Raw genomic sequence first — 25,641 nt, 5'->3', positions numbered from 1 at the left:
AAGTCGCACTGCAAGCTTACAACGCAACGCGCCCAAAAAGTGGCAACGCAGCGTTACCGTCGCATACAGCAGATACAGTAAAAAATACAGGCAATGAAAAGTATGCTTCCAAGTCATTACTGAGCATGTGCAAACAGTCCAACGCAGCTAATAACGTGTATAACGCACTGCATGCAGTACTTTTACTTAACGTGCAGCGTTAGACATCAACGCAACGTGTGCACTGTGAACAGGGCATTGATTTTTCATTGCAGTGAGTTATTCTGCGTTAAATGCTGTTTTAACGCGCGGCTTTAACGTCCCACTGTGAACTTAGCCTGAAGGTACAGTTTGGACAGGCTGCAAATGTTGAATGGATGCAGTAGGGAAAAAAATTTTCTTTAGGCTTTTATTTGTGAGAAGATTTGGAAAATGAAACAGCTGAGTTTACTGGCTTATTTACTGGTGGCCATACTGTTGCAGATCACTGAACGAGAAGCATGAGAGGAAAGTTGGGAATTTAGCAAGACAGTTTGTGAAATGGAGGAAGTAGAAAGGATCTTATACCAAGCTTTTATTACGGGAGAAACCTCCTCATGCTCACAGATTCCCTGACTGACCAGAGATGAAGGCTGCATTCACACACTCTTGTCATGGGAGTCCGCAGGTATGGCAAAATGGGGCATGTGCACTCCCCTGGCCAGCTGCTGCCCCTCCTAGCCACCCAAACACGGAAGTGGCCAGCCCACCCACCCTGGGGTGGCAGTTGAGAGAGAAAAGGGAGCGTGTGGACAGAGGTGGGGCTCCCCCTCTCTCTCGCTCCCCCCCCCTTTAGAAATTTGCGGTGTGGGCGGCAGCGGCAAGACACTTACTCTATCCTCCGGCGCAAGTGACTCTCTGTACACCGCTGCTCTGGACTAGGTTTGCCACCACCTTCCTAAGGTAATGTCCCACCATTGCTAAGTTCATGTATTGTCTCCACCCATGACCACACCCACATTCGGGTCCATGACCACACCCATTTTTCAGCACGGCACGCTACACAACATACCCCCAATTTTTGGCGTGCCGCACCACTTCTCTCCCCCCCCCCCCCCCCCGAAACATTTTCTGCGGATGCCCATGACTCTTGTACTAACTTTCTGGGTTCTTTAGAATAATACTCAAAGAAGTCTTCATCATCCTCCACAAAACATACTAAGCATTCTATTTTATATTGGTCGAAGAGAGGTTCATAGTCACTGGTAATAGGTCCAAACAGCAACAAATTACTTCATATCTTTAACCCTCCTGGCGGTCTAATGTTTTCCGCCAGGAGGCAGCGCAGCAGTTTTTTTTTTTTAAATCATGCTCAGCTGCATCCCCCCGCCCGCTTCGATCAGGAAATCCCATTCAAAGAACGGGATTTCCTGGAGGGCTTCCACCGTCGCCATGGCGACAGGGCGGGATGACGTCACCCACAGTCCCGATCCACCCCTCAGCGCTGCCTGCCACTGATTGGCCAGGCAGCGCATGGGGTCTGTGGGGGGGGAGGGGCGCGTGGCACGACGGATAGCGGCGATCGAGCGCCGGCCGGCGGCGATCGGTGTGCTGACGCAGCTAGCAAAGTGCTAGCTGCGTTCAGCAAAAAAAATTAAGCAAATCGGCCCAGCAGGGCCTGAGAAAACCTCCTGCGCGGCTTACCCCGAACTACGTTCGGGGTTACCGCCAGAAAGGTTAACAGCGGCTGAGCCTTTTCCATGGAAAATATTTCTTGGTCCACAAAACTATGCAACAGACTAATTAGCTCACGCAATTGGTTTTTAGAGTGTTTAGTAAAGAAATTCTGATAATAAGCTTCATCCTCCTCAGCCAGGAGAATATAATGATACACCTGATTTGGATTCATTTTCTGAGTCCAGCACACAGGATACTATCAGAACCTTTTGTATAGCTACAGTGATCGAGGTTTAGGCCAGATCTACTGTTACGACTTCTGTAGACAAGATATTTGGTGACCACGTTAAGCAGCATATACAAAAGTCTGGACACAAAGATAAGTGAAACTGTGCTATTAATAAACTGTGTTATATACATACATACATACATACATACATACATACATACATACATGTGAAAGTAATCTCTCCCATAAACACACAGCAAACTAGCAACTATATACAAAATATACAATATCACAATATTCATATAATCGAGGTACAGGATCAGGTAACAGGAGCAATGTCAAAAAGCAAACTAAAGTCATACGCAGGCAGATCAGGATTAACGAGTACAGAGCAGGATTAGGTAACAGGATCAAAGTCAGAGAACAAACTAAGGTCAAACACAGGCAGATCAAGATAAAAGATTACCAAGCAGGGTATCAGAAGGTGTATCAGGCAACAGAAGCCAAACTAACTCAAGATCTGGCAACCCTGCAAGGGGTGTGGTTTTCTTAAATGGAAATGGTAAACTGCTATGAGAACACCTGTTGATCAGAGACATGCCCAGAAGTCGATACTCCATCCTGAGGTGAAAACTGCAGGTAACAGCAGGGATAGCAGAGCCACTTGCTGGTGACTCGTGATAACACCAGCCGGTGAAGCAGGGTGCAACAGTGTTACTAAAGGTGCGTTCACACATGCGACTATAGTCGTTTGTAACGATCGTTCCCCGATCTTTACCAACGACGATCGTTACAAAAAACGAACCACCGACTATTAAGGCAAACGACGAACGAGCCAAATCGCTACAAAAGAAAGTTCTGTCTCGGCGAATTTTAACCAACGACGATCGTTTGCAAAAGTAGTACATCGTTGGAAACGGTTGTTCGTACTAGGCTTGACATGCGCATTTCACAATTTCTCCGTGAAACTTCTCATTTTTATGTGCAGGCGCAATAGTTGCTTTACGTGATGTAACGTTCGTTCTAACGATCAGATCGTTACACACCTTTTAAAACCAACTTTACTTAGGTCGTTCTTTCATCAATTAAAAGTTTGTTCGTAGTTCTCAACAAACGATTGTTGTCGCATGTTTGTACGTAGCATAACAGCAATACATATGTTATGTAAGTAGAGTAAATATTTATCTACTATGTTTTTTTTTTTTTTTTTTTTTTTTTAGATAGTACAGCTAACATCTCCTCTTTAATGGCCCATTCACAATAGAATCGCTTTTCTCAACGTTTTGCGATTGGAGTTTTTTTTTTTTTTTTAATCGCTCCCATTCACTTTTATTAAACTCATGGTAAAAAAAAAAATTGCAGGAAAATCGCTGCAATTTTCACGTACGTGATTGCAAAATCACAGTGATTTTTTCCATGATTTTAATGAAAGTGAGCATTTTTAAAATGCTAATCAATCGCAAAATGCTTAGAAAAGCACTTCTAGTGTGAATGGACCCTAAGGCCTGGAACCCACTGAAATCCGCAAACGCTACCGCTAGCGTTTTGTATGAGCAGTTTGCAAGCGGATTCATGCTCGTTTTAGGGAGCGTATTTAAAAAGTGTATTTTATGTGTCAGCGGTTGTGTAGCGTTTAGCGATTCGTGTTTTAATCCTGATTGGTCCTCTCAATTAGTTTTAATTTTGTTACAGTGTGCTGTAACTTCAAAACGCTAGCAAAACCGCTCCGTTTAGGTTTTGATAAGCGATTACACTAGCGTTTGTATACTTAACATTGAAGCGCTAACGCTTCCAAAATGCTGCATGTTCTGCGTTTGCGTTTTTTGGGAAACGCAAATGCTCCTGTGGAAGTTGCCCCATCCATTAACATTAGCTGAGCGTTTTGGCAAAACGCTAGCATATCGCAGCGCTGCCAAAATGCTCACAAAACCGCTCTTGTGGGTTCCAGCCCTAAGGGCTGGAACCCACAAGAGCGGTTTTGTGAGCATTTCTGGAGCGATTCAAAATGCTAACGTTTTGCCAAAACACTCAGCTAATGTTAATGGATGGGGCAACTTCCACTGAAGCGTTTGCGATTCCTCAAATCGCAAACGCAGGACATGCAGCATTTTGGGAGCAATAGTGCTTCAATGCAAAGTATATAAAGGCTGGCTTAATCGCTCATTAAAACCTTGCATGGAGCGATTTTGCTAGCGTTTTAACCTTACCACACACTAACAAAATTAAAATTAATTGAAAGGACCAATCAGACTTTAAAATGCTAATCGCTAATCACTACACAATCGCTGGCAAATTTATACACTTTGTAAAATCACTTCCTAAACCGCTCATGAAACCGCTGACAAACTACTCATACAAAAAGCTAGCGCTTGCGATTAGCGATAGCGTTTTGCAGTGGGTTCCAGGCCTAAGAGTATATACAGTGGTTTGCAAAAGTATTCGGCCCCCTTGAAGTCTTCCACATTGTATCACATTACTGCCACAAACATGAATCATTTTTGTTGGAATTCCACGTGAAAGACCAATACAAAGTGGTGTACACGTGAGAAGTAGAACGAAAATCATACATGATTCCAAACATTTTTTACCCTTCAATAACTGCAAAGTGGGGTGTGCGTAATTATTCAGCCCCCTTTGGTCTGAGTGCAGTCAGTTGCCCATAGACATTACCTGATGAGTGCTAATGACTAAATAGTGTGCACCTGTGTGTAATCTAATGTCAGTACAAATACTGCTACTCTGTGACAGCCTCAGGAGGTTGTATAAGAATATTGGGAACAACAACACCATGAAGTCCAAAGAGCACACCAGACAGGTCAGGGATAAAGTTAGAGAAATTTAAAGCAGGTTTAGGCTACAAAAATATTTCCAAAGCCTTGAACATCTGTATTGCTACAGAAAAAGTGACACCACTTACAAAGGTAGCAATTGCAGGTTCTTTTAGATTCCTCCAAAATCAGAGACAAGTAACAAGGTTAACAAGTTTATTGATACAAAATATGATATACAATACCAAGTTATTGGAAAGAAGACAGAGAATAACAACATAACATAACATAACATAACATGTATCAGAATTATAAACACATCACATCACCTTGTGTTTCCTAGGTGTCCCGCTCAAGGTTGCAGTAACTTCTATCTTTCCTAGAGAGCAACTCTTCCCTCACGATAGTCTAGAAGTTCCTCAGACGGGAAGCGCAGTCAGACTTAACTAGGTGGCCAGCCCAGCTATGAGTTGAGAGAATTCCGATTGTCTGGAAATAGCAGCTGAGTTTTATAGCTCTTCATCCCATAGACCAACATGGAACCCCATGTTAGCCTATAGGAAACCCCCTTTTTGACGATCAGCAACTTTTGAACAAGTGATAATAGCTGGAAGTCCACCAATTAGGCCATATTTCGGTCAGCATACTTCTGATAGATTTATGACCCCCTTTCATATGTCCATCCGCCCATCTACACAAGTAGATATTCACTCCAGAATAAAAATACTAGATTTACGACCCATTAATAAGGTCATAGTCATGCATTATAGCCTAAAAAATATCCTAATGCCCCCTAACTTAATACACTAAGGGGCCATTAGTTCATTAGTAAAGAGTCTTAAGTCTTGGGTCAGATTAGTACATTCTGTATATGCAAGCACTCCCTATAATGGTGCCTTTTAAGTAACATATGACTCATAGACCCATCTGTGTTAGTTTCCTGATAAACAAGTATTAAAGAAGTCCACCCGACTCAAATTAACCAATATACAGATCTGAATGAAAAGATTCATATATTAGATGGATACAAGATTGCTTACTACACCATTAGTACAATATGGTGCATAAAAGCCATAGCACTACAACATCCCACGGAGCACTGTTCAACTGATCATTCAGAAATGGGTGTATGGCACAACTGTAAACCTACCAAGACAAGGCCATCCACATAAACTCACAGACCGAACAAGCAGAGCGCTGATCAGAAATGCAATCAAGAGGCCCATGGTGATTCTGGACGAGCTGCAGAGATCTACAGCTCTGGTGGGGGAATCTGTCCATAGGACAACTATTAGTTGTGCACTGCACAAAGTTGGCCTTTATGGAAGAGTGGCAAGAAGAAAGCCATTGTTAACAGAAAAGCATAAGAAGCCCCGTTTGCAGTTTGCCACAAGTCATGTGGGGGACACAGTAAACATGTGGAAGAAGGTGCTCTGGTCAGATAAGACCAAAATGGAATTTTTTAGCTAAAATGCAAAGTGCTATCTATGTGTGACGGAAAACTAACACTGCACATCACTCAGAACACACCATTCCCACAGTCAAATATGGTGGTGGCAGCATCAAGCTCTGGGGGTGCATCTCTTCAGCAGGGACAGGGAAGCTGGTCAGAGTTGATGGGAAGATGGATGGAGCCAAATACAGGGCAATCTTGGAAGAAAACCTCTTGGACTCTGCAAAAGACTTGAGACTAGGGGCGGTGGTTCACCTTCCAGTAGGACAACAACCCTAAACATAAAGCCAGGGCAACAATGGAATGTTTTAAAACAAAACATATCTATGTGTTAGAATGGCCCAGTCAAAGTCCAGATTTAAATCCAATCGAGAATCTGTGGCAAGATCTGAAAACTGCTGTTCACAAATGCTGTCCATCTAATCTGACTGACCTGGAGCGGTTTTGCAAAGAAGAATGGGCAAGGATTTCAGTCTCTAGATGTACAAAGCTGGTAGAGACATACCCTAAAAGACTGGCAGCTGTAATTGTAGCAAAAGGTGGTTCTACAAAGTATTGACTCAGGGGCTGAATAATTACGCACACCCCACTTTGCAGTTATTGATTTGTAAAAAAATTTTGCAATCATGTAGGATTTTTGTTCCACCTCTCACGAGTACACCACTTTGTATTGGTCTTTCACGTGGAATTTCAATAAAATTGATTCATGTTTGTGGCAGTAACGTGACAAAATGTGGAAAACTTCAAGGGGTCAAATACTTTTGCAAACCACTGTACATACATATGCACACACACACATGCGCTATTCGACCCGTCCCATACATCATCATTGGGATAAACTTTGACCCCTTACTTCACAGTCAGCAAACACATGGCAGCCAATCAGCTTGCACTCCCTCACGGATCCCCCCCCCCCCCCCCGCCTCCTATAAAATGCTGCAACGTCCACCATGTTCCAGTCTGTCTTTGGCTTGAATAGTTAGAAGAAGGGATAGAATTTGCTGGAGATAGGGAAAGTGTTAGTAGTTTGGCTTCTTTATTTTGATCCTCGCTGGCTGATAGCTGATTAACCATTTCAGCCCGCACGGATTTTTCACCTTATGCATCAGAGCAATTTTCACCTACCATTCATTTGCTAATAACTTTATCACTACTTATCACAATTTATTGATCTATATCTTGTTTTTTCTGCCACTAATTAGGCTTTCTGTGGGTGGTACATTTTGCTAAGAGTCACTTTACTGTAAATGCATTTTAACAGGATTAATAAAAAAAAATGGAAAAAATTCATTTCTCAAATTTCAGCCATTATAGCTTTAAAATAATCCATGCTGCCATAATTAAAACCTATGTATTTTATTTACCCGTTTGTCTCGATTATTATACCATTTAAATTTTGTCCCTATCACAATGTATGGAGCCAATATTTTATTTAGAAATAAAGGTGCATGGTTTCCGTTCTGCGTCCATCACTATTTACAATTTTATAATTGAAAAAATGTTTGTAGTATACCCCCTTAAAGGGGTTCTTCCGCGAATGAGGAAAAAAAATCAAAATGGTTTATGCATAATCTATTAAAAATCCTTCTAAAATAGTGTGAAAAGTTTTTTAAAAAAATGAATGGTTTCACCAATACAACATGTAATGTATACAGTGACGGCTGAGGTGACTGTGAGGCTAATCCATTTGTTAGGGGTGTTTTTTTTGTTACTGTCATTTCACAAGCTGCTCCCTACCTAGTTTTCATTGCTGTAATGCAGGGCTATGATGAAGTGCTGTGGAATGGCACTTACAGTTGTTAAAATAACGGCTGTGCTGCTCTATAGTTTCTGCTTGTACTTCCTCACAGAGCTGACCCCCCTCCCCCGCCTCTCCCTGTAGGCAGAGGTCGGGCAGCTCTTCAGAGCAAATCATGTGTTTACCTCGTTGCCCATCAAATAGACTTCAGCGTCTGTGCAGAGGACTTCCTATCCTCTGCACGGCAAGTTAGCTGCCTGAGCTACAGTTCATTGTTACACAGTGAGTCAGCACTCATGCCATCTGTTAATTTAGCTGCAAGGAGAAGCACACTGTGTAACAATGAACTGTAGCTCAGGCAGCTAACTTGCCGTGCAATGGATAGGAAGTCCTCTGCACAGACGCTGAAGTCTGGTTGCCGGGCAACGAGGTAAACACGTGATTTGCTCCGAAGAGCTGCCCGACCTCTGCCTACAGGGAGAGGCGGGGGGAGGGGGGTCAGCTCTGTGAGGCAGTACAAGCAGAAACTACAGAGCAGCACAGCCGTTATTTTAACAGCTGTAAGTGCCATTCCACAGCACTTCATCATAGCCCTGCATTACAGCAATGAAAACTAGGTAGGGAGCAGCTTGTGAAATGACAGTAACAAAAAAAACACCCCTAACAAATGGATAAGCCTCACAGTCCCGTCAGCCGTCACTGTATACATTACATGTTGTATTGGTGAAACCATTCATTTTTTTGAAAAACTTTTCACACTATTTTAGAAGGATTTTTAATAGAACATGCATAAACCATTTAGATTTTTTTTCCTCATTCGCGGAAGAACCCCTTTAAAGTGCATATTTAAAAAGTTCAGACTCTTAGGTAACTATTTATGTCTTTTTTTTTATTGTAATTTTTTTTTCCCAATTAAAACATTTATTTGTGTAATATTTTGGTGTGGGACATAAACAGTTTATTTTTAATGTTGTTAAATGTGTAAATTGTATTGTAAAAAATGTGTAGCTGTAGTTTTACTATTTGGCCACAAGATGGCCACCTTCATTTTTGTTTACCCTCCTTGTACTTCTCGCTAAGCGGAAGTACAAGGGGGATGCGGAAATCTGCCTCACAGGTGAGCGCTTCAGTTTTTCTGCTGGGGAGACGGATCGGTGATCGGCAACCATGTTCCCTTTCACTGATCCCAGGGACGAGGGGGCGCGCCCGTGATAGCGAGCGGGAGCGCTGCACAGCTGCCGCCCGGACGTGAGCTTCACGTCCAGTCGGCAGAAATGGCTAATCATAACAAACAGCCCTTCTAAGGGCTACTTCATCCTTCTATTTTTTTTATAAGCGTGTGTGCGTGCGCGTGCCACTCCACAGCCCACAGACACCCACCATTGTTCCCAGTGCCCACTACAAGCACAATAGTGCTCCAGGGAATGTGTTATTATCACTGTATTGTGTTTGAACTGTTGCAGCATATTGTCAGTGTCAGTCTGAGGCCTTGTTCACATTGCGCTCCGTTCGCGTGTCCGTCTGCGTTTGGGGTTTTTTTCTGAGGCGTCTTTTTTTGCCGATTCCTGGCGCTTGGGTGGGCGATTTGTTTTTGTGCTTAGCAGTTCTCTAAGCATTTTTTCCAAGCGGGTTTTTTAATTCACTCCCTGAGTCTGGAAGTGAACGCTTTGACCCGGAAAATTATTAATACAATGTATTTATTCTTAACAACGTGAGCGCAATCACCTTAATATGCGTTTTTGTACGTGTTCGTCGATTTTCCTATACCATCCATAGTCTCAAAAATGGAACACGCACCGCTTTCATAGCCGCAACTCGCACAACCCGCGCGGATATGAACCTTCTCATAGACGTGCATTGGCCACGTGGTCGGGGGCCGTTTTTAAAAACCGCGGACGGGTGAAAAGAAAACGAAAACGCCTGCAGTGTGAAGAAGCCCAGATAGTGCACAGACAGAGCACACTGGCACTGAGCCACACATGTGCCCACATGGATATTGAATTGTGTGCCACATAAAAGCACATTGTTCAGGGCCTCTGTTATTATCACTAAATTGTGTTTGAAGTTTTGCTGCATTTAGCGCACAGACAGCACCCTGGCACAGAGCCAACTTTATGTCCGCCTCCATGTCCCTCAGTGTCCACTCCATGTGTTTGCTGTATTAAGTGTCAGCAGCCGCTTGTATCATTCACCTGACCTGAGGGTGCCCACGGGGAACAGCGGGAAGATTCATTTCTTTCTTCTGGTTATATTGTGTTTTGTTTGGAAAATATGACTATTGCTATTATAATCCTATGATTTACTCTCTAAAGACCTAGATCTTTTTGGTTATTGTCTTCAATGATATTTGTCATATTCAAGTAATACAGAGAGCATTCATCATGCACAAATTACTCACTTATGTAAATAACTGTCATGTATGTCTATACTACCTCACTGTTATTTTTATGTACTGGGCAATTGCTTGCCTGGATGGATTCTCACAATAGTTCTGTAACCTTATAAAAGAGAGTATTGTAATGTACATGTGTAATGTGAAATTAGCATATTAATTGAACTGTGCCTTTAAAAAAGGGGTATTGTGAAGTAGGAATGTAACAATGGCAAATCGAATTCAATCAAATCCCGATCGGACATGTCGGATTTAATTGGATCGTAAATAGAATCGTAATCAAAGCACACAAAGAATTTTATCATGTAGATTGGGCTTTAGGTCACAAATAAAGCTCTGATATTCGCATCTAAGTCAGTGTCTGGTGGATTCCTCTCAGCTGGGGCCGAGTGCTAAAAGGATAAATCGGGTTACAGTTTTACTCCTCCTTCTAAACTTTCTTTGTCCTACTTACTCTTCCTTTGTTGTGTGTTTAAATATTCTTTTGCATTATAGCATTTGCAGTGTTTTTATACTGGGCAAGTGTTGGCTCAGGTTGCTCTTTGTGACAGGTAATTATGCTGGCAGGAGCTTTGACTTCCCTATTCTGCTCTCTCTCTCTCTCCTATCATATGTTTCTTCTGGTGCTCTTTCTGCTGTTAAAGTGAACCTGAGGTGAGAGTGATATGGAGGCTGCCATATTTATTTCCTGTTCAACAATACCAGGCCCGAACGGTTCGCCAGCGAACGAATCCCGGCAAACTTTGGTGGTTTGTGTACGCCAGTCAACTTTTCGGCTTGCCCCCATAATGCACCATTAAGGTCAACAGTCAGCAGGCACATTGTAGCCAATCAGGCTACACTCCCTCCTGGAGCCACTCCCCCCTTATAAAAGGCAGGCATCACCGGCCATTTTACTCACTTGGGTGCCTGCAGTAAACAGAGAAGGGACAGCTGCTGCTGCTGCTGCTGCAGCAGACTCTCATAGGGAAAGATTAGTTAGGCTAGCTTGCTCCTTGCTAATTCTTATTGCTAAAATAGCACCCCACAACAGCTCTTTTGAGAGCTAATCTTGTTCTTGTGATCTATTTTTTTCTGTGTGTCCCACTGACACTTGTGTTGCATAGACAGCCTTGATAATTCATACTGTGTGTGCCACTGCCAGGCCCAGGACATTCAGTGACTTCCTGTGTGTGACAGGTGCACACTGTAATACCCATTACTGCATATACCTACCTGTTCACAGTGCACCCACCTACCTATGTGAGCTGAGCGCATGCAGTGTCACTGTGCCTGTCCGCTACCTGTCTGTGTGTGACAGGTGCACATTGTAATACCCATCACTGCATATACCTACCTGTTGTGTTCAGTGCACCCACCTACCTACGTGAGTGCACACAGTGGGATATACCACTCTGTGCATACCTGTTAACTGCACCTGTGTGACTGCACATTGTATTAGTCAAGTCAGTGCATATCTTTCACTTCATCCCCCCTCCAATATAGACTAGACAAAACAAAAGGCAGAGGCGGGCCACCTGGCAGATCTGTTCGAGGTTGCGCTCTCGTGAATTCGTGCGGCCCTCAACCAAAGTACAGTGTTTAGAAGAAGGCACGTGCCTTCAACCCCCAATGTAGTTAGGACATAGTTGACTATTTAACACAGAACACCTCATCTTTCTCAGCTTCGGCACAGAAGCGTGACATATCTTCCTTCTCCTGCTCTGATTCTGGCACCCCACTTAACACTCAGTCGGTCGCCACCACCAAAGTGCCATCACCCCAGGGCTCAGCGGTGTAGAAATTTGTGTGTGTCTGCCTCAGATGAGAGCAATGCCATCTGTACTCTCTGCCACCGAAAATTGAGCTGTGGAAAGACCAAGACCCACGTAGGGACAACTACCTTACGAAGGCACATGATTACAAAGCACAAACTGCAATGGGATGACCACCTGAGGAAAAGCAGCACTCAAAAGCAAATACACACACCGCAGTGGAAGATACCAGGCCACAATTTTTTCTCAAAAGGCGATACCTAAACTGTACCATGATGTTGAAAGGCAAGTGGTGACATCTCTGGCACACAGCGTTCGGTCAAGGGTCCATCTGACCTCATATGCCTGGTCTGCAAAGCACGCTCAGTCCTGCCCGAAGACTAAGTCAGTCCCCACACACTGAATCTCTGCCTGCATGCCGTGTGACTGCCTGCCCCAAGACTAAGTCACTCCCAACACAGCATATCTGCCCGCAGGCCGCTTGACTGCCTTCTCCGCCACCACCAACAGGGTCCAGGACTCCAGGCGGATTCCTGAATTTTTAAGGCCGCTGCTAGCAGCGGCCACTATAATAATTTTTCTGGTGCGTGTACATGCCTGCCTAATTTTTCTGGCTGCACTGTGGCTGCAACAACAAAACAAAAGGCATGTACATTTGCCTATTCCCCTTCATGATCATTACCTTGCTGCAGTGAAGGGGCTTGCGTATCACAATCAGAATCAGAATCAACTTTATTCGCCAAGTACAGCAGGAGCCGCACCTGGAATTTTTTGTGGACACAACGGCAATTGGCTTAACAACATCAACATGGTACAGATAATAGCTACATACACACTACAGCATTTTGACAGTCAATAGCAGCAGTTGGCAAACAGCACTTGGTACAGATCTTAGCTGCAGAGACACCCTGACGTCAATTTAACAGACAGCAGCAGTTCATAGATCAGATGGGCAGGACTATCTTATGCAAAACATACGTTTGTACGGTGACATGTGGTACACCGTGGCCAGCTGGAGATAGTTCCTTCCATGCTCGTATCCCGCACGGGGGTGGCAGAGGAAGATTAGGGGATGTCGGTTGGGAGAGTGCATGAGTTAAGTAGGGCAACCGCTTGGGGAAAGAAGGTGTTTTTATGCCTCGTAGTTTTGGCGAGGATGGACATATAACGGCGACCTAGAGGAAGGGGAACGAAGAAGCAACTGCCCGGGTGGGAGGGGTCTTGAGTGATCTTGTTTGCCCTGGACCTCATTCTTGATGATTGAAGGATGTCCAGGGGTGGCAGGGGTGACCCGATGATCTTCTCAGCAGCACTGATTACCCTTTGGAGTTTGTGTTTGTCCCTTGCATTAGCCCCGGAGTAGCAGACAATGATGGAGGAGCAAAGGACAGACTCGATGGTGGCAGAGTAGAAGCTGATCATTAGCTCCTGCGACATCCCGAACTTCTTCAGCTGCCTGAGAAAGAACAGCCTCTGCTGGGCTTTCCTTTGAATTACGGAGGAGTTCGCATCCCACTTCAGATTGTCCGTGATGGTGGTACCGAGGAACCGAGCGCTGTGTACTCTTGAGACCTCAGTACCATCAATAGAGATCGGACTGGGAGACGTAGCGTTTCTTCTGAAGTCTACAATTAGTTCCACAGTTTTTGCTGTATTTAATACGAGTTTGTTTTCCTTACACCACCCGAGGATCCGCTCAATCTCCTTGCGATATTCATGCTCACCGTTTTCATCTATGAGGCCTATTATAGTGGTGTCGTCCGCAAACTTGATGACCTTGACAGAGTCAGCGGATGAGGTACAGCTGTTTGTGTACAGTGAAAAGAGAATCGGGGACAGCACACATCCTTGCGGGGCACCGGTGTTGGTGATTCTGGCACTGGAAGAGCAGCCGCCGATCCTGACTAACTGTGACCTGTTCGTAAGGAAATCCTTGATCCAGGCGCACAGATTAGGGTCAACTCCAAGTCGTGCTAGGTTGTCATACAGGATGGTCGGGCAAATGGTGTTGAAAGCGGAGCTGAAATCCAGAAGCAGGATCCTGGCGTAGGAGTTGGGTTTATCCAGGTGTTTCATGACGTGTGCTAGACTGATGTTGATAGCGTCCTCCACGGACCGGTTGGGCCTGTATGCAAATTGCTGGGGATCTGTTTTGGTGACGGTGTACCCCTTCAGATAGGGGAGGACCAGTCTTTCAAAGGTTTTCATGATGATCGGAGTTAAGGCAACCGGTCTGTAATTGTTTAGATCCGTAACACCTAGCTTCTTGGGGACCGGAATGATATTCGCTTTCTTGAAGCAGGAAGGGACCTCGCTCACTGTCAGGGATCTGCTGAAGATAGAGGTTAGGATCGGGGCCAGCTGGCTTGCACAGATTTTCAGGCAGGTTGGGGATATGCCGTCCGGGCCTGGAGCCTTCCTGGTGTTGAGCTTCTGAAGGTACATTAGTACGTCAGCCTCCCGGACGATTACCGGTGCTTGGAGGGCAGTGGCCGCTTGGGGAGGTGTGGCAGGAGGCTCCTCGGGTGGGGATGAGATTGCTAGGTCGTCGGAGTGGGTGGGTAGGTGCTCGAACCTGCAGTAGAATTTTGTTGAGCTCCTCGGCTAGCGCAATGCTAGGAAGTGTGTGTTGGGGAGGGGGCTTGAAGTTTGTGGCTGCCCTGAGGCCTTTCCAGACTTCCCGTGTGTTGTTGGACTTAATGTCCTGTCTTAGTTTGTTTGAGTAGTCCCGCTTGGCCACCTTCAGCTCAAGGAGTTCCTGGCTTCCCTAAACTCCTCTGGGGTGCCGGTTTTGTGTGCTTCCTCTTTGATTTTCCGTAGGTGGCGTAGCCTGCCATTGAACCAAGGTTTATTGTTTGGGAAGACTTTGATGTTCGTTGTTGGGATGCATGCCTCCTCACAGAAGCGGATATAGGAGGTGACATTCTCCGTCCATTCATCTAGGCAGGGAGCCTCCAGGACCGACCAGTCCGTGCTGTCGGAGCAGGCCTGTAGTTGACCCTTGGCCTCCTCAGTCCACTTTTTAACAGTCCTGACCGTCGGCTTGGAGGTTTGAAGAAGCCTTCTGTAGGTGGGGATCAGGTGGATTAGGCAGTGGTCGGAGTTGCCTAGTGCAGCCCGGCGAGTAGCCTTGTACGCATCTTTAAGGACCGTGTAGCAGTGGTCCAAGGTGTTTCGGTTCCTGGTGGGGCAGGTGATGTGTTGCTTGTACCGAGGCAGCTCCTGGCGAAGGTTTGCTCTGTTGAAGTCTCCTAAGATGATGAAAAGGGAGTCCGGGAGGGAGGTCTCCCACGCTGATATGGCGTCGCTGAGTGTACGCAGGGCGATCTTGGTATCCGCATCCGGGGGGATGTAGACGCCTGCCAGGACATAGGAGGTAAACTCTCTTGGTGAGTACTGAGGCCTGCAGTTGATAAGAAGGATCTCGGCATCTGGAGAGCAGCTTCTGTGCAGGATGGTTGTGTTTGAGCACCAAGCGCCGTTGATGTAAAAGCAGATTCCGCCACCCTTACTTTTTACCTGAGAGAGCGGGGTCACGGTCTGCTCGGAAGAGATTGAAGCCCGGTAGGTCGAGGGAGTTGTCTGGGATTATGTCGCTTAGCCAGGTCTCAGTGAAGCAGAGAACCGGGGAGTTGCCTTCGATCGAGGGTTTGCTCCCAAGTAGTAGGAGCAGCTCGTCTAGCTTATACTGGAGGGAGCGGACATTTGCTAATAGAATGGATGGGATGGGGGACCGCAGGCCCTTCCTTTTAAGTCTAACCTGAGCACCCGCCCTCCTACCCCTAGGCCGAAATCTGCTCGTGTTGAGCCATTTGTCAATCTGGGTCCGAACTGTGTCCCAAATTGGCAGTACCTGAGCCTGTGCCTCCCATTTCAGGAGCTCTGCTCTGGTGTGGGAGATGATGCCCTGAGAGGCAGGGGGTATGGGACTGGCCATCACGTGTTGGGGCACTTACAACAGGTTGCGACCTGAACATAGAATGTGGATACACAGTATTTGAGTGGGGGCATCGGAGGCACAATTATAAAGAGCCCACTACAGCACAGATAAATAGAGAGCACAGATCATATAGCAGGCTAGGAGCTAGTGTAAGACAGTTCTTTTGTGGAAAAGCAGGAGCAAGCAAGTTCATGGCGTGCAATTAAGGACAGTCTTTTGTGGGAAAGCAGGGGCAGCAGTTCATGGCATGCAGTTAAGGACAGTCTTTTGTGGGAAAGCAGGAGCAGCAGTACATGGCATGCAGTTAAGGAGCCTCAGCGTATGTCAAGCAGCTCCAGGAGAACTACTATAGGTAAAAAATTGGCAATAGCCTTACTCACATGCTTCTGCTCCAGCAGTTGGGAGAGGCAGAATCAGGGGTTGCAGTGCCGGCCTGTGCTGTGGGACAGCGATCTTGGGAGGCCTTACACACGCTGCTCCTGTGGTGGTGGCTGCTACTGTGCAGACGGTAGGCCGCAGCGAGCCACGTGCCAGCCACGTGGAAGGATAGATCGCTGTCGGAGTTCCAGGGGAGCAGGGGGCAAGCTGGCAGTGCTGGGCAGCAGACTGCTGGGCTAATCCGCAGGGGGAGTCAATATTTGCTTGGTCGCAGTGTTGTTCAGCGGCTAGTCGCAGCGTTCAGCCTCCGGTGGAGGACTGGGGAAAGTTGTAGGTGGTCCCCTGGCAGCAGCGGTGTTTTCTCCGGAGTCGGCGGTAGGCTGCAGGGTTTCCCAGTTCTCCGGTGTCTGCAGGATGTCGGTGGATGGCCTCCTGATGGCAGGATCACGGTGCTGGCAGCTGGATCTCCTGCTTCAATGAGTCAGTTTCGGGTGCCTGCAGGGCTGCGGCTAGTCAGTGGGTGGTCTCCTGAGGACAGGAGCACGATTTCGGCGGCTGGATCCGCTCTGCGCTGTGGAGAGACGGTCCTCTGGCGTCAGTGCGACGGGAGCAGAGGGACTGGCAGCGTCATTCAGACTGAGGTTGGTCGGCTGTTCGCTCCGTGCGTCCCCACCGGCTGAATGCTGGGGGGGGGCACACCAAAGATAATAAGGTTGTTGCTTCATTGTGGACAGACCAAATTTGATCAGCTGGAGAGTCACTGTTCTATCATTGAGCTACCACAGCCTGGCGACCATATGGGCTCGAAAACCGCCATCACCTGCACTCTGGCCATGTTGCGCACCAGTCCAGCACGGCCGTCACTACACAAACAGCTGTTTGTGGTGTGTTACACAGTGAGTTTGGTGTGTCAGTGTGAAGCAGTACTCTAATTACACTCCCTGATTGATGTATACACATACAAGATGTTTTAAAGCACTTTAGGCCTGCAATTTAGCATGCAATGTGATTTCTGCCCATAAAACGCTGCTTTGCGTCCAATCCAGATTTTTTCCCCGGGACTTTTGCCGTGTATCCCACTCCGCCATGCCCCCCTCCAGGTGTTAGACCCCTTGAAACATCTTTTCCATCACTTTTGTGGCCAGCATAATTTTTTCTAGTTTTCAAAGTTCGCCTCCCCATTGAAGTCTATTGCGGTTCGCGAAAGTTCACGCGAACCAAACTTTCATGGTAGGTTCGTGAACCTGGTTTGCGAACCGAAAATCGGAGGTTCGGGCCATCTCTATTACCTGCTAATCCTGTTGATCTTCTGGCTCCAGTAGTATGAGTCACAACCCTGAAACAAGCATGTGACTAATCCAGTCAGACTTGAGTCAGAGCCCCTGATCTTCTTGCTTGTTCAGGGTCTATAGCTAAAAGTTTTAGAGGCAGAGGATCAGGAGGACAGCAACTTGCATTATTTAAAAAGAAAAAAATAATAGGTTAGCCTCCATATTACCCTCACCTTAGGTTCCCTTTAACCAGTTCACCCCCAAGGGTTTTTACCCTAACGGACCAGAGCAATTTTCACCTGTCAGTGCTCCTCCATTTTATTCCCTAATAACTTTATTACTACTTATCACAAGAAAATGATCTATACCTCGATTTTTTTCGCCACCAATTAGGCTTTCTGTGGATAGTACATTTTGCTAAGAATTATTTTATTCTAAATGTGTTTTAAGGGAAAAATAAGAAAATAATGGAAAAAAAAAATTCTCAATTTTCGGCCTCTATAGTTTTAAAATTAAACGTTCTCCTGTGGATAAAACAGACACATTTTATTTGCCCAGTTGTCACAATTATTAAACAGTTTAAACCATGTCCCTATAACAATGTAAGGCGACAATATATTATTTTGAAATATAGGTGTTATTTGTCAGTTTTGTTTTTCTTTTGTCTGGTCCACAATTACAAGCCCCTATGCAGTAAAGTAAAAGTAATTTCCCATCATAAAATATAGATTAAAAAAGCTGAGCCCCTAAAGCAACGATTTATGTATTTTTTTAACTGATTTTTTAAGAGTTTTTTTTTTTTTTTTTTTTTTAATTGGGGGGGGGGGGGGGGGGGGGGGCTTTGGTAATGCAAGTTATTCATTCTATTAGTATTGGTTAAGTATGTATGTGTCTGTAGATGTAATTTTACATTTTGGCCACAAGATGGCGATGGTGAACATTTTCCCAATATAGGAAATGTTCACTTTTTTGTACATTTAAATACAATGTGACGGCTTCCTGTTTCATGAATCGATGCGGCCGCTGTTCGTGGTCACGTCCATTCACTCCAGGCATTGCGATTGGGTAGAGGACCGCTTGGTCCTCTTCCCCAATTGCTCAACGCGGAAACCCAATGAAAACTGCGGCGGTTGCGGCGGGCACACGTGCAGGGCCGGATTTAAGCCAAGGCCGCCTAGGCCATGGCCTAGGGCACCACAGGAGCAAGAGCACCAAAGCAGCAGGCTAAACTGGTGCAGCATTTGCAAGCTTGCAAATGCTGCAATGCAGAGAGATCAGGCGAGCGCCTGACCACAGTACTCGGCGTGCACGTTTGCATTGTGGCCGGTGGCTATGGACTTGGGCAGCATTGGAGACGGAAAGGAAGAGGAAGCTTCTGCACTGGAGATGAGTAGAGAAATTCGTGACATTGATGGCTGCTGGGGTTTGAAGGCGAGTTGGCTACCTATACTGAAATGGAGTAGGGAAAGGGGGGAGGGGTCATTTTGCTACCTATACCGAAGGGGGGGTGGCTGGTGACAGTGGCCTTGGGCGGTAAAAAGTACAAATCCGGCCCTGCACACGTGCGGAGCAGCGGCGGGAACGTGCAACGTATTAAAACGTCATGTTGCCATTAACAGGGTAATGCATGACGTTTTAATACGTTACAATGCCGTTAAATGGTTAAACAGGGTTGTAACTAGACTTAACCTCCTTAGTGGTAATCCCGAGTCAGCTCAAAACGGTAATACTGTGCCTGAGTGTGTTTTATGCAGGAGATTCTGCAGATTTCTCTGTGGTATGTTTTGGGGTTTTTTCTTTTTTTTAGGGTCTAAAATCTGGTGAAAAAAAATTGCACGGATTTTAGACCCTAAATCTGGAAATAATCATAATGCCAGGGAGGTTAAAGGACCACTATTGCAAAAATGATTAAATGTATAATACATGCAAACACATTCAAATAAGAAGTACATTCCATCCAGAGTGAAATTATCATCATTTAGTATTTATATAGTGCCGACATCTTCCGCAGCGCTGTACAGAGTATACTTGAGTCTTGTCACTAACTGTCCCTCAAAGGGGCTCACAAGCTAATCCCTACTATAGTCTTATGTCTATGTATGTATCGTGTAGCGTATGTATTGTAGTCTAGGGCCAATTTGGGAGGAAGCCAATTAAAGGGGACCTGAAGTAAGAGGTATACAGAGGCTGCCATATTTATTTCCTTTTAATCAATACCAGTTGCCTGGCAGCCCTGCTGGTCTATTTCTCTGCAGTATCTGAATAACACCAGAAACAAGCATGCAGCTAGTCTTGTCAGATCTGACTTTAAAGCCTGAACCACTGAAACACCTGATCTGCTGCATGCTTGTTCAGGGGCTATGGCTAATGGTATTAGAGGCAGAGGATCAGCAGGACTGCCAGGCAACTGGTATTGCTTAAAAGGAAATAAACATTACAGCCTCCATATACCTCTCTCTTCAGTTCCCCTTTAAATTATCTGTATGTTTGTGGGATGTGCAGGGAAACCGGAGAAAACCCATGCAGACATGGGGAGAACATACAAACTCCTTGCAGAGGTTGATCTGGCTGGGATTCGAACCAGACACCCAGCGCTGCGAGGCGAGGGTGCTAACCACTACGCCACTGTGCTGCCCAGTGAGCCATACATTACTTTTCTCCTATGTTGCTGTCACTTACATTAGGTAGTAGAAATCTGACAGAACAGACAAGTTTTGGAGATGCAAATCTCCTCATGGGGGATTCTCAGGGTTTTCTTAAAGCAATTCAAAAGCACTTAGTGACTAGTAGTTGTTCCATTCAACTGCCCAAAAAGCGAGCAGCGAGCACCAATGTATAAATCCTATTCAGGGAGTGTCTTTATAAAGAATAAAGCTTGAAGGAGACAAAAGGAGACTGAGAGCCCAATATAGTGTTGTATCTCAGTGACAAATAGTCAGGTGTACAACAAAGTAATGGTTATACTCACAAACGTGGGTTGCCACAAAGGCAACCACTGGATAATCAGGCGGGGAGAATTATAACCTGACCCCGCTCAGGTTTAAGAAGTCGCTCTCTGTAGACAGGAAGGAATGGGGATACACCCCTCCACCAAGGATGGACTAGACAATTTGTAAAGCAGTAACACAGAGGTGCCAAGTAGAGTAAAATCGATTAAAAACTGTTTAAAAGGGGGAAGTTGGTGGACTCACCGCCCTCATAGAAAGAAAGACAAGACAGTGGTACGTTACTCACAGTATATAAAGTATCTTTTTATTAAAAGCTCCAAAGTTGCAACGCGTTTCACAGGTCACAATCCCGCTTCATCAGGCAAAAATTTTTGGAGGGTACTGGGGGAGGGAAACAGAGGGGAAAATGGGTTGCCAGAGGAACACTTAACACAAGCACCCAAAATTGCAACAGCATACAGGTAATAGTAATATAATGCAAAATATATATATATGCAACAATGTTGGTCTAGCTACATTGTAAATGTCAATAATTTCTGCAAAAGTGCCAATGCTACGTAATGAAAGGGACAATGCAAAACAATACTATGCAATGGGTTTAAGATGTCAAGAAACAATAAAACACATAAAAAAATAGCAAGCATCCAAATGGTATGCAAACTGAAAATATAGTCGAGCCTGGAGAATGTGAGTCCTTGCAAAGGGGTTGGGACAGGTTGATGATATCTGTATTAAGTACATTTTAACATTGTGTTACACTTGCAATGTGTTCTGGGAAAGCATAAATAAATGCATAGAATTGTATATTGCTAAAAATTGCATCAAACATTGTCATCCGTTTGAAAACATAAAAAGCAGGGGTGGGTACAAATATTATACACATTGTGAGCCGTGAAGCCTAAAAACACAGAACTTCCGGATAAAGATTATATAGACAAATCAAATGTCTTAATGGGGGATCAATCAATAAAAACAGTATTATATAACGCTACTCATGTGGAAAAAAAGCTATACCGATAAAGGCAGTGGATAAGAATTTTGTAGGGTTCAAAACTGTATCTTCACAGCATTAACATTTTTATGGATATAAAATTATGCATATATTGCAAAGAATTGCACGAGTTATTAAAAAATATAAAAATTGTGATTAGAAAGGAATTAAACAAGGAAAAAGGAATGGAGCAACTTGCATACAATACAATAAGCATAAAATCGAGTGAGAATAAGAGAGAGGACCAGTCGGAAGACCTTTCAAAAGTAATAATAATAATAATAATAATTGCAGTATTTGTATAGCGCCTTTCTCCTGTCGGACTCAAAGCGCTTGCGAAGCAGCCACTAGAGCGCACTCAGTAGGCAGTAGCAGTGTTAGGGAGACTTGCCCAAGAAACTCCTTACTGAATAGGTGCTGGCTTACTGAACAGGCAGAGCCGAGACTTGAACCCAGGTCTCCTGAGTCAGAGGCAGAGCCCTTAACCATTACACTATCCAGCCACTGCTACGTAACAAAAGGGACAGAGCAAAACAATACTACGCAATGGGTTTAAGATGTCAAGAAATAATAATAATAAGTCTAAAGGGTAACCAAATTCGTATGCTTTTATTAGTATCATTTTTGTAGTTGTTCATTCAACCCTTCTGGCATTAGTGTCTTAAAGTGAACCTTAAGCCAGAAATAAATGAGTTTTACTCACCTGGGGCTTTCCTCAGCCCCCTGCAGCTGATTGGTGCCCTCGCCGTGTCCCTCCGATCCTCCCGTCCCCACCGGCGGCTACTTCCAGTTTCGCAGTCACCATCCGTCAGGCTGGGATCGCAAGTGATTCTTCGCGTTCCCAGCCATAATATCGCCCCCTATGCTGCTATTGCGGCAAGGAAGGCCGCAATAGCAGCATAGGGGGAGATACTGTGGCTGGGAACGCGAAGAATCACTCGAGTTCCCAACCTGACGGACAGAGACAGCAAAACCGGAAGTAACCGCCGGCGGGGACGGGAGGATCGGAGGGACACGGCGAGGGCACGATCAGCTGCAGGGGGCTGAGGAAAGCCCCAGGTGAGTAAAACTCATTTTTTTTCGGCTTAAGTGTCACTTTAAGGATCTGGATCCAAAACATTTCCTTACTCCTCAGGACCTCAAAAGCATTTTGTGTTGAGATGGATTCAATGAGCATGATTTTAAGTATTAGAGGATATTGGCATTATTTGACTAAGCTCAGTGACAGGTAATATCAATGGACGTGAACTGGTAACAAGTAAATTGGGGACTGATAACAAGCAAGTTGTGATGAAGTGCAGTTTAAGTTAGAGTGACCAGATTTTTGTGGGTTCAACCTGGGACAGGGAGGGGGGCGTGGGAAGGGGGGGGCGGCGCGCGCAGCGAAAAGTGGGGAGGACTGAGGACTGTGAAGCGACGAAGACTGGGGGGATGGGGCCGTGGTGAAAAATGGGCGTGGTCATGACATTGTATGGGCGGAGCTAACATAATGATGTAACAGCGAGGCATAAGAAAGCAGTGTTTACGCCATGATGTGGACAAACGAGACTTTGCATCATGGGTGTGCAGAAACTGTTTGATGCTAATAGTATACCGTAACCACAAAGCAGCAAACATAGCCATCTATGACCATTAAATAATAAATGCAGTAACAGTTACCCCGGACACCAGAAAATAACCGCAATAGGCAACATGTCAGTACAAAATAAACGCAATGCGGGCAACATGTCAGTACAAAATAAACGCAATGCGGGCAAACATTTCACCAGAAAAGAAACGCAATTTGGCCAAACATTTCACCAGAAAAGAAACGCAATTTGGGCAAACATTTCACCAGAAAAGAAACGTAATGCGGGCAAACATTTCACCAGACAAGAAACGCAATGCGGGCAAACATTTCACCAGACAAGAAACGCAATGCGGGCAAACATTTCACCAGACAAGAAACGTAATGCGGGCAAACATTTCACCAGACAAGAAACGCAATGCGGGCAAACATTTCACCAGACAAGAAACGCAATGCGGGCAAACATTTCACCAGACAAGAAACGCAATGCGGGCAAACATTTCACCAGACAAGAAACGCAATGCGGGCAAACATTTCACCAGACAAGAAACGCAATGCGGGCAAACATTTCACCAGACAAGAAACGCAATGCGGGCAAACATTTCACCAGACAAGAAATGCAATGCGGGCAAACATTTCACCAGAAAAAAAACGTAATGCGGGCAAACATTTCACCAGACAAGAAACGCAATGCGGGCAAACATTTCACCTGGAAAAGAAAGCATTTACTCACCTGACAGAAGTCTCCGGCCTCTGGCGTGCTGCTCCCGGGACCACCATCCCCCTGCTCTTGTCTCCAGCGCTGACAGGGCTACGGCAAGATGGCGCCCGAAGCCCTGTACTGGAGACACAAATAGTCTCCAGTATAGGGCTTCGGCAGCCATCTTGCCGTAACCCTGCTCGCCTGCCGGTGTCGGAACAGACACCGGAAGAGGAGGCTGGAGCGGGGCTGCAGGCAATGAACTGGCACGGTGTCTATAGACGCCGCTGCCAGTTCATGAGGAGAGAGTGGCCAGAGTCCCGAGGCCGGGACGTCCCGCTGCTGAAAGCGGGACGTTTCCCGGGACCTCATTAAGCCTGGGACAGCGGACCCCGAATCCGGGACGCGTCCCGGGCAATCCGGGACGTCTGGTCACTCTATTTAAGTAAAAAGTATGGGAGTTTTACTTACCAAAATCAGGTCAATGGCCTGGCTGAGCCCCTCTGTAGAGGTCTGGGACGCTCCACTACTCACTTATAACTGTTAAGTGACACCCCCTTTATGAGGGGCGGGTGCGATGATATCGTCGCATCATTAACTCTTACAGGTGAACGGGCATGAATATTATGGGAAATTATGCGTTTTTATATAGCAAGCATGCAAATGGTATGCAAACTGAAAAGATGGTCGAGCCTGGAGAATGGGAGTACTTGCACAGGGGTTGGGACAGGTTGATGGTATCAATCTGTATTAAGTAAATTTGAAAATTGTGTATTTACGCTTGCAATATGTTCTGGGAAAGTATAAATAAATGCATAGAATTGTATATTGCTAAAAATTGCCTCAAACGTTGTCATCTGTTTGAAAACATAAAAAGCAGGGGTGGGTACAAATATTATAAACATTGGGCTCTATTCATAAAACATTTGCGGATAAAAAAATCTTGGAGGGAAAACACCGCATCGATATTTTAGACTTTTGTGTGCTAATTCCTAAAAAAGTTTATACTTGTGATAATAGGTTGGGGAATTCCTGCACTAAACTGGCGGTGCTGCTGAGTTGATACATTTGCTGGCTGAGTTGACACATTTTCTCTGTGCAGAGACAGAGTTACTATAAAGGAGGAAGCCCCAGCATCCCTTTACATGTGCATTTTTTTTAAAACTGCCTCTCCTTGCCCTGAATCTTCTCTGAATTTGTCTATTAGTCCTCCTAAACAATCTATTTAATTGCTGCAGCTTAGAAGAACTTCAATAAATGTTACACATGCAGGCTTTCTGATGTGAAATTTATCGGAAAACAGGTACCCAAGGGGTTAAAAAACACAGCCTTGGTATTCCAGGATGCCTTGACTGCTCTGCTCACTGCTGCCTGGGGCTGGGAGGACTTTCTCATTCACTTAGCTGTTATCTTGGCTATTACCGCTGGCTTATAGCGTAATCTAAACAGCCGTGTTTCTCCGCTCACATCCCGCCTGCTCTAATCTAATCTTTATGAATTAACCTTCAGTGACATGTGTTGTGATAATCTCCGCACAAGGCGGTAATTTCCCGCACTGCTCAGGAATTGTAGCTTTTCATGCAGAAACAGCTTTTATGAATGAACACTTTGCTAAATGGTCAGGAAAGTCAGGTGTTTTGAGCATTACCGCATGCGGGAATGCTTTATGAATAGAGGCCATTGTGAGGAGTACATTTGAAATCGGTGCCGGTAGACTTGGGCGCAGGATACAGCCGGTATATGGCTGATCCTGCTGCTGCACAAGTCCGGGCCGTTTTAAGTACTATTCCCCCTCCAGACCGCCATAGATAGTGGGGGAATGGAATAATTCGGCTTCCAGCGATTGCTGGAGACCGAATTATTGTGTTTTTAAGCAA

At 45.3% G+C, this 25,641-nt stretch overlaps 1 protein-coding gene across 1 annotated transcript in view; it reads right to left on the bottom strand.

Moving 5' to 3' along the window:
* LOC137571390 (alpha-1,4-N-acetylglucosaminyltransferase-like) overlaps positions 1-24,271 on the bottom strand; it is a 122,661-nt gene extending 98,390 nt beyond the window's left edge. The window contains exon 1 of the mRNA XM_068280409.1: positions 24,236-24,271. The gene's annotated coding sequence lies outside the window, so the exon portion shown is untranslated. The remainder of the gene's footprint in view (positions 1-24,235) is intronic.
* Positions 24,272-25,641: the final 1,370 nt, after the last annotated feature.

The sequence above is a fragment of the Hyperolius riggenbachi genome, chromosome 4, assembly GCF_040937935.1.
Source record: "Hyperolius riggenbachi isolate aHypRig1 chromosome 4, aHypRig1.pri, whole genome shotgun sequence".
NCBI classification, from domain to species: domain Eukaryota; kingdom Metazoa; phylum Chordata; class Amphibia; order Anura; family Hyperoliidae; genus Hyperolius; species Hyperolius riggenbachi.
The sequence above is the reverse complement of the archived record's forward strand: the minus strand, read 5'-3'. Positions and strand labels throughout refer to the sequence as shown.